The sequence below is a fragment of the Sciurus vulgaris genome, assembly GCF_902686455.1.
Source record: "Sciurus vulgaris genome assembly, chromosome: 6".
Taxonomy (NCBI): Eukaryota; Metazoa; Chordata; class Mammalia; order Rodentia; family Sciuridae; genus Sciurus; species Sciurus vulgaris.
Window position 1 is genome coordinate 25,217,606 of NC_136466.1, and position 15,045 is coordinate 25,232,650.

The following is a 15,045-nucleotide window of genomic DNA, read 5'->3' on the forward strand; positions in this document are numbered from 1 at the left end:
ATGAGTATGTATAATTTCAGTCTGTCAAGGACTGTATAGGGCTCTTCAACTCAACAAATATTAAGTCCATACTATGTGCTGGCTACTGTGGATACAGAAGTGGACAGGACTGCCAAGCGGGGTGGTGGGCTCTTTCCTTCCAGGGACTACTCTGTCTTCATTCCAGGAAAGACCTACAATCCTTATCCTGGGTTCTTCCAGAGAAATTAAGGAAAGACCCAGAAGAATAAAATGCAGAAATGAGCCAATAAATACAGACGAGGTACCTCTGTGGAAAGCGTATAGGCTGGGAGTCCAAAAAATTGTCTGATTTCTCTAGCTCTGCCTGGTTCACCCTACTTTATCCCACCAGCAGAGCAGTGCACCTACCTGGGCTCCACCCCAGAGTCAGAGTCAAGGTTCTGCCACTTCCCCCTGGGTGTCGGTTTCGGTAAATGGGAAGAGTCCCTAACCTCATGGAATTGAGAGGATTAAATGAGTCACTACTTGTAAGGTTCTTGGAAAAGTGCCTGGCACATAGGAAGTACTCAATACTTGTAAGCTATTATAATGAAAATTATAGCTCTATGAACACCTGATTAAGACCACTGACAAGGTTTTCAACACCACCCCCAAACCCACTGGTGGGCTTCCTAAAGATTCCTTGCCCTGGATGTCTGCTTAGTGTTCCAGGCTCCCAAGCAGATGTTTCATTTGACCCTAGCACCAAAAACTCATCTGGAAGGCAAAGCAGAAGGGTAAGCAGCCTGTTTCCAGGAAATTTAGAACACTGCTAGACAACACCTTCTCCATCTGGTAACTTCCCTGGCCCTCTAGGGACTTAGGAAAGAGAATTGAAGGTATGTGTCTGGAGGGCCAGAAGCTACAGCATCTGCATCCGATCTGCCTTGGGGGTTCATATCGCCAGGCCCAGTTCTCTTCTAACTTCCACTCCTGTGGCAGTGATCATCTGAAGGGCCTCCTCTCTCTCCTTCCCCAAAGTAAGAAAGCAGAATGAAAACAGACCAGGCACTGGGCACTGTGAGCCCTTTGGTACCACCTGGGAGACTTTGGTCAAGATAGCCTTGGCTTTTTGTAAAATGAGAAACACGGGCTTCCAAATGCCCTCGAAACTCTGGCTTCTTTCAACTCTATGATCTCCAAAGAGCTGCCACTTCACAACGTCAGAGGAGAGGGCAGGGATGTCTGAAATGGCCAAGAACATCTCGGAGCAACTACCAATAGTCACAGCCAATAGTCTCCACCCCCAGTCAGGGGTCAGGTGGTCCCTATCTGCCACATCTTCAGGCTCCTTTCCTAATTCTTAGCAAGAGAACTCCATCCTTCAGTGGGAAAATTGCTATCCCACAGCTCCTGGATGGAAAGGTCAACAGAGTCAAGTATCTTTTTAAACACGTTTATTGTAACTGGGCACCATGGTGCACCCCCTTAATCCCAGAACTCAGACTCGGAGGCTGAGCCAAAGGATCACAAGTTTGAGGCCAGCCTGGGCAACTTAGAAAGCCCATCCCAAATAAAACATAGGAAGGACTGGGGATGTAGCTCAGTGGTAGAGCACCTCTGGGTTCAATTCCCAATACCCAAAGCCCAAAGAAGAAAAAGAAAAACATTTTTGACACAAAGGAGTCTGGGGTGAAGCACGGGTCCCTACACTAGGGGTACAGGACTGTTTCACAAATGTATACACTGCACAGTGACACAGGCCTGTAATTCCAGCAGCTTGGAAAGCAGAGTCAGAAGGATGGAGAGTTCAAAGCCAGCTTCAGCAAAAGTGAGGTGCTAAGCAACTCAGTGAGACCCTGTCTCTAAACAAAATACAAAACAGGGCTGGGGATGTGCTCAGTGGTTGAGTGTCCCTGTGTTCGATCCCTAGTTAAAAAAAGCAAACAAGTGGGTAAGCTCTGAGAGGGCAGAAGGGTATAGTGGGAAGAACAAGATCAGGAGTCTAGGATGCCTGTGTGTTAAACACTGTGACAACCCAGGTAAATAGCTTCTCCCGCCTGGGCCTGCTTCCCTCAGCAAAGCGCAGTGTGCATGTGCCCACGTACGTGTGAATACCGACCCCAACTCACGGTCTTCTCAACCCCAGGGTGCCTGCAGCGGGCAGCACTGGGCCAGCCCCTTAACCTTTCTCCCATTAGGAAAACCCCACTTTCCTGACCAAGGCTACTTACCTGGAGTGCTAGATGATAAGCACCCTTGAAAGTCTATTTCTGAGTGGAGCAGAAATACAGCTCACAAACATCATCTCATTTTGTCTATTTTTTAAAAATCGTATATATGTGTGTGTACATTCTCACACACACCCAGAATGTGTTATCCAACAAAGCAGCCACAAGGTACATGGTGGATACTAAGAACTTGAAATGTTGGTCAGTCCAAGTTGAGAAGTGCTTTAAGTATGAAAGACATCACACTCAAATATTTAGTATGAAGAATATAAAATATCTCCTTAACAGTTACACTGGTTACATGTTGAATCAGTATTTTAAATATCTTGGGTTATAATGATTTTATCTGATTTTAACTTTTTTATTATGCCTACTGAATTTTAAAAATTATTCGTGTGCTTGTATTATTTCTATTTTAGATAGATACACAATCCTGTCAATGCTTAACTGTACCCATGGTGGTTACTGGAACTGGCAAGATTGTTTTCCTTTTTGCTAAAATATATTTGGATATTTTTCTACAATGAATTAGCGCTGAGTAATTTGAAAAGAAATTCCCCCTTCAAAAAAAGTTAAAAGGCCCAAAACATAACAGTATTTCCATCCCCTTTGGTGATACCCAAAGCCTGCAGAGCCCCCTTCCTTCCTAATGGCCCCCCGAGGCCGAGTCTGAAAAACCACAAGGTGTAGCTCTTTCCAGCAAGTCTGCAGGTGGCCTGACAGAGCTGAAGAGGAACATCTCTAGGAGGCCCAGGGATCCAGCAGGATCAGAAGTTTCAGGCCCTGGCTCACACCCACAAGGCTTATGGCCAGAGAGCCTAGCCTGACAGAGAGGCAGAGCTGGGGACTTCAGGCTGTGCTACAAGGGTCACCAATGTCTGAAGATATGTATGGGTCCCCTCTCTCCAAGAAATAGTTTTCTTTGCAGTTATGAACACTGTAATAAGGGAGAATGCAAGGCCAGACAGTATGCAAGACATTAACTCTGGAGTCAATCTGCTATGGGCACCAATCCCAGCTACTTACTAACTACTGCAGAGCCTTGAGCAAATTACAGAGCCCCTCTGAGCTTCCATTTCCTTACTATAAAAAGAGGATCATACTATAGCTAGATCCCACAGGGTTACTGTGAAAATGAATGGAGATAATGAATGGGATGTGTGTAGTCGCTTAGGTTTGAAAACCATGCAAGAAATAGTGGGTGTATGGGCACTGTGGTGTGGTTCCCTGAGGTATCCCTGCCATCCATGAGGCAGATTCTAGGACACCTGGTTAATCCCAGAGAAATCACAGAGGCACAACAACAGCAATAGGTGAGCACGGCACTGCACAGTACAGGATTCAATCCCCTCATCGAAGTAGTGAGAAATGAACATCTAGCCAGTAGAAATTAGAGAACAGTGCTGAAATCAGAACTCAGATACCCAAGCCTTCAGAGTTTGGGTAGCTGGCTCTAACTCACCCTGAAGATGTTACCTGAAATCAAAAGCCCCATAGCAAAAACTGACACGAAGGCTCAGGGTCAGGATCATTCCCCACCTGATCAAGGACCCAGGATTTCTTCTGTTCCTACTGGTGCCCCCAGGCTCCTCACACACACCTCCACCCTGTAGCATGGAGCTTGTGACAGACCAGGGGAGGCAGGTCCAGGCATGGAAATGCCAGTACTCAGCCTGGCTCTGGGGACAAGAGACCAAGAACTGGGGAAAAAACATCTAGTTGCCTAAAGCTGTCTTTCTGTAAGTTTCTAGACAGTTTGAGAAACAAGGAGAGTAAGAAATAGCCATCCAAAAGCTTTCCTCTTGCTGTGGCCTCATATTGGGGTAAAAGAGTTAAAAAACATAAGGCCCAGATCACTGGCCCTGATCCACTGCTTCCCAACTCTTCCCTGGACTACTGCACAAGTACGTCTTTCTACTCCTCCCCTGCTCCTTGTTTCCTTCTACCAAACCCATGCCCAGGTCCATTCTCCACAGAACCGAGTAACGACAAAGCAGCCATCAGGTCGTCACCTCTTCCAGGGTTTCCAGAACAGAATCCAGACTCCCTAAGCTGGCTTCCAAAGGCCTGTTGTTTGACTTTTTGAGCCCCTTTCCCCATTCACACAGGCCTTCTGTTCTGTCCCTTGGAACACCCTAAATCCATTACTACCTGCACGCATACTGTTTCCCCAGGCTAGAATGCTCACCACCAGGCTCCTTATCCAGCCCATCTTGGCTTGCCCTCCAAGCCACTTCCAACAGCATGACTGACTGCCCCATACCACTTCCCCAAAAATTTCTCTGTTAGATTGCCTTACTTTCTTTCAGAGCACTTACCACTATTTGAAACTACCATGCAAAACTAAAGATGGTTGCAAACTGATATTCCTTCCTTTGAAAGGCAGGGCATAAATCCCCTTCCCTTGATTCTCAAAAGAATCTAGGACTGCTTCAACTGATAGAATATGACAAAAGTGTTGTCGTGCTAGTGTCCTAGGATCTTAGAATACTGATAGCATTACTTCCCCTCTCTTGGAATGTCCTCTGTGAGACCTAATCTACCATATAGCAACTTTGAAACCACTCAGGAAAGCTACCTGAAGATACTGCAGTTCCATCTGAATTCTTCCTTTAAGCTGCCAAGGCCTTCCAGACCAGGAACAGAATCAGACCCAAGCCCTGTCCAAATCCTGCCCCACAGATCAGTGAATAAAATGGTTGTTTCTTATGCTACTAGGTTTTGGAGGTGATTTGTTAGGTAGCAATAGATAACTGGAACTATCTTATTAGTTTATTGTTTCCCCACTGGAATGAAACTAGGAGAGCAGAAGAGTAGTTTCTGTCTTGTTTCCACCATTAAGGCAAATGATCTAACCAAGGGCTGAATATGATGCTCAATTTAGTGGCAGCCAAGTTTGCTCCTATCACACAAAGGTCAAGTTCAAGCTGGTGGCTCTCTAGAAAAGCCTGGGAACACTTGTAATACTGAGATAGTCTCCTTAGATGTTCCGCTTCCATTCTACTGAGCTGGGTAACATTCTGTCCCTGACCTCTATACCAAACCTCGCCTAACCCTCAGGGCCAGAAGGGGAGATGTCTCAGCCATCACCCAGCCTAACCATGTTTAGGAAGGATGTCAGAATCTTAACATTCCTCGAGAGGTGGGCCACCACGGTTTGCACACTGCTGAGGTACTCATATCCTTTTGGGGCAGCTCATCTTACCCTAGATTTTCCAAATGCTTAAGGCAGACTGCCCCAGCCCTAAGGAAAAGAGTCTCCCAGCCTTGGCCAAGCTCAGGGGGATGACTTCCTCAAACTGGTTAGATTTGGGTGGGAGAAGCAAACCCTGCCTGATGAAATCTCTCTCAACAACTGCAGTCTTCATCTCTGGTGTAATATATTAATTTTAATGTTAGTGGAAAAGGATCCTGAAGGGTCTTCTAGCTCAACCACCTTCCTTTATAGAAAAATGGAAAGGAAGTCCAAAGAGATTCAGGTTGACCAGCGCATCCTAGTCGGTGAACCAAAGAGCAGGGCATGGAGGGCTAGTCTACAGCTTCCCTGTCCAGGATTTTTCAGACCAAAAACTGTGCCAGGGGCAGGGCTGTTGTGCAGGAGACTCTTTCCAGGGTCGCTGTCCCCAGAGAAAAATTAAACGATCCAATGATCCTTGGTTCCATTCCCCACAGCAGGACCACAGCTTCTATTCAAGGTCTTTCGTTCCTCTTTCCACCCCGATTATGAATATCTGCCTTAGTCTTTCCTACACCCCCAGGGCAGAGCAGCTGGAAAAGGCCTTAAGAGACTGAGATCAACCATGCTATACCCATTGCAGATCCGAGGAGATAAGGGAAGCCCAGCACAGTGCAGTTTCCTTCACAAGCTAATCCCTAGGTTCTCAGAGAGCTTTCTACCACTGTTCCAGTGCCTCAAGGCTACTGTACTCATGGCATCCTGTCTCCCCCCTTGGGACCACAATTCTTGCTCTAGGCCTTAACGTCTTCTCACTGCTTACTCATAAGGATCCTCCTTGGTTTGTGAACTAGACAGAATGCTGTCCTTTCTACTTTAAATGAGGAAACTTATGAAGTCTAGACCCAAAGGCCTTGTGCGGGAAGGAAGTTTGTGATGGCAAAGGCCACTAATGGCCCTGAATAGCAGTCGTGAAAGGCCCAGTGGGGCTACGTCTTCTAGTTGTTGCACTCATAATAGCATTTTTGATACAACTCAGTACCATGCCATTCATCCATTTAAAGTATATAATTCAGTGGGATATTTTTGTAAATCCTACATTTCTAGATAACCTTCCTCATTTTTAAAACACTGGATTATTTTAAGTGTTTTTAAAGGCAAACTAGCCAAACCTGTTGGTAGGCTACATTGGGCCTGAGTAGGTCGATAGGGAATGGCCCTTGTGAATAGCCTTTCAGAATATAAGCCCTCTTCCATGGCAGCGATGTGTCTTGTTTACCTCTAAATTCTGGGGCCCTGCTTACAGGTACTCAAAAATTATTGATAAACAAATCTAAAGAACTTTGCCATCTTAAGCTGCAGAGCCCTACAGCAAATCACCATCCAAACAGTTAAAACATGGCCACTCAAGGTATTCTGTATCTGTGATGGCTGAATCATTTGGGGGCATTATTGAAAGCCTTCACTTCATCAGAGCCAAACCCAGTAATACTCCACCTTCTCCCCTCCCCAGAGCTTTAACCCTCATAATGAAGCAGGCCTATTCAGATGGTACATTTCAAGACAACTGGTATTTCCCACCTACTCCAACCTTTGATACTCTGTATACAACAATCCTAGTTTTTCAACCATTCCTTCCTCATAGGTATATGTGTCTCAGTGAGCCATCTCTCCGTGTTCTGGATTTTCTGTCTCCTTCCCACATTCCCTAGAGGCAGTATCCCACACCCAACCTCTCTCCCACTATGCCCAAACTCCACCCCTACCTAGAATGGGCTCCAAAACAAGGCTATTCTTTCCACACCAACTGGTCTCTATTCATACAAAAGAAAAGACATCTCTGTTCTCCCAAACAAACTCAAAATTATAAAGACTCCAAAGTTGGAGTGGCAGAGTTTTACTGCAAAGCACCTGAGCTCACCTTTCACTCTTATGTTCTCCCACTAGAGCATTCTCAAGCACAACTGGGATTGCTCACTGCTAAATCACGGCCCACAGAGACTCCTTAAATTCCCCTCCACTATGAGCCAAGGTCAGAAGAACTGGTACTAAGATATGACATGGGCTGCCTTCCTATGTATGCTCAGATCCGAAACGCAATGATCAAGGGCAAGAGGACCCAGGTCAACAGAGCAAGGCTGGCTTTAGTGCTTCCACTGTTAAGCAAACTTAAGACCTGGGTCAAATTCAAAGCCTCAGAAGACAAAAACGGCATTCTTACCATTACCACTTTTACTGTGTGCCAGGCTCTCAAACACCTCTGTATCTTCACCTGCCTCACCTCCAACAGTGATCCTAGTAGGTGGCAACTCCAGATACAGCCTTGTCTACTGCAGCCCAGAAGTTACCAACCTGTCCAAGGGCGCTAGGTTAGGAGTGGCTGGGCTAACTCCGACAGTGATGGACTCCAAAGTCCATGCTCAACCACTCCATTTTACTTCTTCCTCCAGGGGTAGAATGAAAATAGAACTGCAGTGGACATGAGTTTAAATCTGTCTTGTCTTGAATTGACTGTGAGCTTCAGCAACTCCTATTTTCTTTTTGGGTCCAAAGTACTCTCACTTATAAATGAGGAGTTACATTCAATGATCTCTGTGGCCCCTTACAGTTCTACTCCCACCTCTCAAAGGAAGGAAAGGGAAAGCAAGTCCCTGAGGACACAGCAGTGGGGACAGAGTTCACAACAAGGAAGTGGGCTGTACAAGCCTAATCAGCCCAGAACTCTCAGGATCTCTCTCCAGCAGCCTATCTGGGGGCATATGAAACTCACTGTCCTCAATGTGGGTGTAAACAGAGCTGGATTCAGCCAGAGAGGTGGCTTTTATGGGAAGGAAACCTTGTGCACATGGCTATCTGTTCTTTTAAAAGTCTAGAGGTAAACTGCTGAGAATGGCTGATGAGCAGCTGCCTGGCACGTGGACCCAGGAAGTCCTCCACCAAGGTTTGCAACTCAGAAGCCTGCCTCTAGCCACTACACTTCCAGGGTCACCTCTTCCTTCTATCTAGCCAGCAGCAGCAGGGGTAAGCAAGTGTGAGCTCAGTCTAGGACAGTCCATCCACAATGGTGCTTCTTCCAGCAACTGAGATGTATTCCAGATAATGCAGCCTTCTTGAAAGTCAGAGGTAGTACACCAACCCCAGGCATTCCTCACCCCTAAAAGGGGAACGCTAATTTACATTTAAGGAATGACTTAGAAGTCTGCTTCCTTTTGTAATTTGGGAACTTTGCCCCAAAAGATCAGAAGGAAACCCCCAAACCATCTTTCTTAACCTAAGAGGCTCTGCCATGCAGACGGAGTCATCTTTCAAAAGAAAACACATGTGACCATGCCACTCTCACTTAAAATCTCCCATGGCTTTCCACTGCCTTCCAACTAGACGGGAATTCAGCATTCACTAAAGGCTCCATGGCTTACCTTCCTTCCAGTTACCTCCACTATTGCTACAGGGAACTTTGTTCCCCGAACTACACTGTCTTCTCTCGACCCAGAATGAGCAGATTGGGTAGGCTTTTTCTCAATAACTCCTGCTCAATCTTCCCATACAAGCCTAGCCATTGCTTCTGCCAGGGAGATTCTCTGACAGAGCCTGAATCTGGTGTCCTGCTAAACTCCCCTCCAATTCCATCCTTTCCTTTCCCTATGCATCGCCTTCTTCCACACTGAATTTTGAGTGCACGTTCACTGCAATATCCTCTACACCTCACACACAGCACCCAAAATGTGCTTGAATGTCACTAAAAGCATGAGATTATCCATTTGTCCACCAACTAAATATTCCCCTGAGCTGCCTACCACAGCGGGCCAGGCACTGCTGTAGGTGCTAGGGGTCAAACATCAAAGTCCCTGACCAGCTGGTGATAAGAGCTAAGAAATATGAAGAAAGGTTAAGAGCAACGGGATGGAGTCCAGGGTTGGGGCCTGCTAGTGTACATAGGGTGGTCTGGGAAGGACTCTCCATTACAGTGATCTGTGGGAAGAGCACTCCAGAACAAAAAGCCTGAAACGGAAGAGCACAGGACATGCTTCAGGAAAAGGATCACTGTTGTGAAAAGGAGTGAAGAAAGGGGTAAACAGTGAAGGATGCGGGGGCAGGGGACAGGAAGGACCAACTCAGGTATATTCTTAGAGGATACTCTAACGTCTCCAGATTCTACTATGAGAAGCCAGCAGAGGATTATGAGCAGGAGTGACAGGAGATCAGAGGCTGCCACATTCTCTTGGTGAGATGATGATGATGATGTGTGGTCCCAACTGGCAATGGAGAAGGCAGTAAGAAACGTTTAGCTTTTGGATGCAATCTTTTTTTTTTTTTCGGTACCAGGGATCAAACTCGGCCTTGTGCTTGCGAGGCAAGCACTCTACCAGCTGAGCTATTTCCCCAGCCCTGGATGCAATCTTAAAGAGTCAAAGGATGTACTAAATTAGATGTGAAGTAACAAATACAGGTGGCAGTATGACCCCAAGGTCCTTCCTTACTCTGAGCAACTAGGACAAAGTTGCTTAACCTTTTTCAAGTCTCACTTGCTTCATGTGTTACATGGGTATAAAAAGAGCACTTGGGAAGACAACCTGGGCCAGAACAAGTGAAATGCTCAGTGGATGGTGACTAGTATATCGTATTACTTGTCTTGGGGTTGTCAATGGCCTAAATAAATTAATGTGTGAGAAAAGCAAAGCAAAAACCATACAGATCACCCAGGCAGACCATCCATCCTGATAGCTCCTGGCTACCATGCAACTTTCGATCCTCGGAGAAGCTTGCAACTTCATTCCAAAGCAAAGAGAAATGAAAGGCTGTCCGAATCCCTGGAACGTATGTAATGAGGGTAAGGTGATCACACACTTCTGAAGGGTCATTACCAAGGGCCCTATAAACAAGGCCTCTGATGCAGCAGGGTCATCGGAGTTTATTAATATAATCTCAAACTTGACAGAGAAGTCCCTCAACAAATACCATAGCTTTATCTGGTCAGCTTTACAAAGTCCATCACACTTCACAAATAGCCCACACTGAAACTTCAGTTAATTCCTGATTACCTACCTCCATTTAGGAGAGGCATAGGTGACCCCTCAGAACTAGTGATTACCTCAATCTACATATTGGCTTTGAAATGCGTCTTCTGGAATATCAACGAATTACATTTGTATGGGACATTTTAACTCATCAACTGTGCTACCCCATACTCAACATCAACTTGATCTTCAGAAAAATCTCTGTGCCACTCTGTGAATAAGGAAAACAGAGGCTAAGCAAGCTACATAAGGTTACACAGTACATGAGAGCAGAAGTTCTCTGCACATGCTCTGATTTGAATTCCATCAAAGTCTCTTCACAGAAATGTGCTGTTTCTCAGGTTTCTCACTGGTCTGACATCAAACTTCTTCCTTTTCTTGAACCCCAGGGAAGGGAAGGTCATCTTCTCTTCTGGTCACATCCTCACTTCACTCTGGACCAGCCAGGGAAGTTTGTAAGCCTGGACTGAGGTACCTGTGGGCCTGTGAGCCTTCCCCAAGGCCCCAACACCCTAATTACCCACTCTGAGCTTGTCTTGGATTTTGCAAACAGGGGCACTCCCTTCTGCCAAGCTCTCCATTTTAAAGAGGTTTTTGTGGTTTCAGGCGTGCTCCTCCTGCTCCTCCTCCCAGAGAAGAGAATGGGTGCTGAGTAACAATGATAAAATGCTTACTCCAGCTTAGGTCCCACTGCAGAGGGTGGATCAGCAAAGAGATCAGATCCTAGGCAAGTTCAGGGTTCAAGGGCTTGTGACTGCCCCTTCCCTTAAGAGCCAGAAACCACTCCTAAATACCTTCCCTTCCTTGGCAGGCATTCACTTCCCTGTCAAGAGTGAAATTCAAACTCCATGCCTAGAAGGAGAAAGGCAAGGTGGCCCAAGGCTCCAGGTAAAGGCTGCAATCCCTCCCCTGCAGAGTGTGTCCTAAGTGGGTGCTCTGGAACAGGAGAAAGCGACTGGGGGGGGAGGGGTGATGGGGGTAGCCTTACGCTTCAATTACGAAGGTTAAACTAGCAGTTCTTTCAGCGAGAGAGACAAGGGCAGAGAATTGGGCACACATTAACTGAGTTAAAAACAAAAGGATGATCACATAATTATCAGCCCTGACAGAATATTCCTTAATGTCATCTAAAATTGTCAAATTTCCTAAATTGTCACCAAAATGTCTTTTCATAGCCCCACTTGTTCAAATCAGGATCAAGACGGGATCCACAACAATGCATTGATGACTGAACCTTTTCATCTATAACAATTCCCCCCTTTAAAAATGCAATTTAATTATTGAAAAAATAATTTATAGAGTTCTCACATTCAATAATCTATCTTACAGAGTTCTCACATTTAGAAACTGGATAACTGCTACCTCACAATTTGTTCCTCTATCCCCACCTGCCCTATAAGCTGGCAGTTAGTTCTATGGTTCTATTAGAGTTGGGGAAATTTCATAGGTGGTGCTATGTACTTTTGATCATCACATTGTTAAGGCACACACTGTTCTGCTGCTCTATTATGAACCTGTAAGTTGTTAACTTAGGTTCCCAAAGCCACTCTCAGCCAGCCCTCAAAGACCTTGGATTTTCAATCACAATGGCATATGGGTGTGTGTGGGAGGGATAGGTTTGATAAAAAAAAACCAATCAAACAAGTAAACAAAAAAACCTTAAAAGACATTTACACCTAAACCAATTCCCTCACTTTGCAGATGAAGAAACAGGCAGAGAAAGCATAGGATATGCTGGTATACACCATGCTGGTCACGAGAATGATCGTAAATGGAATTGACACTAATAATGTTAATCATTTATTACAAAAATTTTTTAAAATAGCAATAACTAAATAGGCAGCATCTATTGCTTCCTCTGTGCCTGGTACTACACTAAAGGATTTATAAACACCACTTTTAATTCTCCCAGTATTCTGAAGTAGCTATCATTATTCTCATTGTGAGGCTGAGGCAACAGTGGTTCGGAGGCCAAATAATTCACCCAAGATCATCCAGTAAGTTAGAAGTTAGGATTCAAAAGTGCAGACTATATGACTCTAGGGCCAGAACTCTTCTATCCAGGCTACTTTCTGTACTGGGGAAAAGAGGAGCCAGGGTCCGAAGTAGCTCAGACACTGTGAAGTTATAGTGATGCCTCAGATCTATACTAGTGCCCAACTAGTACAGCTGGAATCCAATGAAGGGTCCAACCCCAGGGAAAAAAGTGAAGGAGTTTATCTGGGGCCAGCTCAGTGTGGGAGGATCCCTTGGGTACCATGGGTCAGCAGGATAACCCTTATTTTGTTTTGTGAAATCAGTTGCACTTCAAAGGGACACAAACATACATAAAATGATACCCAGGGAATAAAAGCTTAAGTCTGACCCTGTTGCCAACTCGAGCACTAGTTAAGCTTTCTTCCAACCAAGTTAGAGGTACGTACATAACAAACCCACCGATTACCCCTGCTGGGTGGGAGAAGGCTTGCACTGCATGTGCACCAGTCACAGTCCGTAGGCTGGCCTTTCTCAGGGCCCCAGAGCACGTGTACTCCCCCTATAGTCTTTACAAAAGGCAAAATAAAAATGCTAACACTTATTTTTTAAAAACTCATCATACCATCCTCTAAAGCAGAAATTGCCAATTCTTTGGGTCTCCAACCCTTAAGATTATCCATATCATGTCTGTGGAGAAGCAAGTCAATTTTTTTAAAACTTTTTTTTTAAGGTGTTGATAGACCTTTATTTTATTCATTTATTTATATGCGGTGCTGAAAATCGAACCCAGTGCCTCAAGCAAGCTAGGCAAGTGCTCTACCACTGAGCCACAACCCAGCCCCACAAAAGTCTTTTTTTTTTTTTTTTAACAAAAGTCAATTTTTAAGGAGAGATCCGACTTATTTCAGGGGTACTGATGCCACACACAAAAAGAAAAGGCTTCTATTCTCCAACGCCCTCATTTTACGAATGAAGAAAAAAACCCAGTGAAAAGTCCCGGAAAGTCCCAGTGTTTTAGGCATCCCAACAGTTACCTTATGCCGGATATTGGGTTAAATAATTTAAATGTATCATTACAGTGAATGTTCACAATGGCCTTGTAAGACAGGCACATCATAAATTAATTCCTATTACATGAATGGGAAAGGTGAGACAGAATGGTTGAACAACTTGCACAGGGAGACACAGCTAACAAGTGACAGAGGTAGCATTTGAGCCTCTGCAGTCTGAAGCCAGCACCTTTGCTATATAATCATTTCTTTTAACTTAGACATCCTGGGTCTTAGAAGGGTTATGGCTGGAATAAGAAAAAAAAAAATTAAGACATTTACAAAATACTCTGCGGGAGGAAGGGAGTCCAAAAAGCCAAAATACAAATCACAAGACTTAAAAACTACAAACCTAGAACTTGGAAACTTAAACCAGAATAGAGAACCCCACAAGAAAGGAGAGAGATCATAAAACATATTTTATTACTAGTTACTGCTTGTGTCCCTTAAAGAACTAAAACACCAACATCTGAGCCAAAAGGAGGGCTAAAAATAGGCATTTGCAGCAAGCCTTGGAAAGCTTTTAGCTTGCTTATGAAGCACTCATTTCAGTAGACTCCCAAAAACATATGTATCACAGAACACAAAAATTCCCAAGACCACACAGTCACTCCATTTGGTGTCACATTTAAACTTGTCCAGGCTGCAAGTAAAACCAGGGCTGGAAAAGGGCCTTAAGATATCCATGTTGATTCAAGAGAAAAGGCCACCACCTAACCTCACCAGACAGAACCCAATCACAGAATTTTCTCTCAAAAAGCATCAGTCCTAATGACAGGCTTAAACATGGAAATTACTGGATTAATTCAGTTAGTCTGTCAAAGACTACTCCAAAGATTCTAAACCAATGAGTAGACGCTCTTTTGCCTTAAGATTCCAGAAAAAGGAAAACAAAGCAAATCTTATCCAACTCAGAACTGCTTTAAAGCAAGTCAGCTTATCCGTTCAGAGGGAAAGGCGAGATGCCAGCCAAGCTGTCTTCTTCCCACGATCAATAACACCAGTGACGCAAGCTATCAAGGGCCCCTGGACTTACACCAAATGCCAGCTCAGGCACCCAATACCACCTGATGTCATGGCTGATTTAAAACCCACAAGGCAGGTTCACCATTAGCTAAGTAGCAGCAGACAGGGTGAGTAGTAGCCCCAGTTAAACTTCTGAGTGCTCTCTCCTGGGGATGATTATACCTCTGAGTTTAAAGAGGGGGGTAGGACCAAAGAGTGTCTTAAAGTTGTTTTCCCTTACTCTGTGGGTGGATAGGAGGGATGTGAAAGAAAATGGAGGTTCCAGCACTGCCCTTTGCATAAAGAGGATTCTGGAAGGGGGGCGGGGAGGCGGCAAAAGGAAAGAACACGGTTTGAGGTACTGTTAGTAAACCCCAAATAGTCCCTCTTCCAAATGAAGCAACCTTTGGGGGAGGAGGGGAGGCGACACTGCTGTATTCACGAGGGGCTGTTTGGTTTCCCTGGGCCAGGGAGTGAGTCTCCTCCCGAATGTGAAGGCATTAAGCTCCCCCTTCAACTTTCCCCATTCTGACGGTTCAAACCAGTCAGCCTCAACAGCGACCGAGTAGGGGAGGAGTTCTGGAAAACCATTCGGGCTACTGGCAGAGGCCATCATTCTACCTATTAGCCAGTTTTCATACTAGCCCACTTCA

At 45.1% G+C, this 15,045-nt stretch overlaps 1 protein-coding gene across 2 annotated transcripts in view; it reads right to left on the minus strand.

Moving 5' to 3' along the window:
* LARP1 (La ribonucleoprotein 1, translational regulator) overlaps nucleotides 1–15,045 on the minus strand; it is an 87,884-nt gene that overhangs the window by 38,739 nt on the left and 34,100 nt on the right. The window lies entirely within an intron of this gene.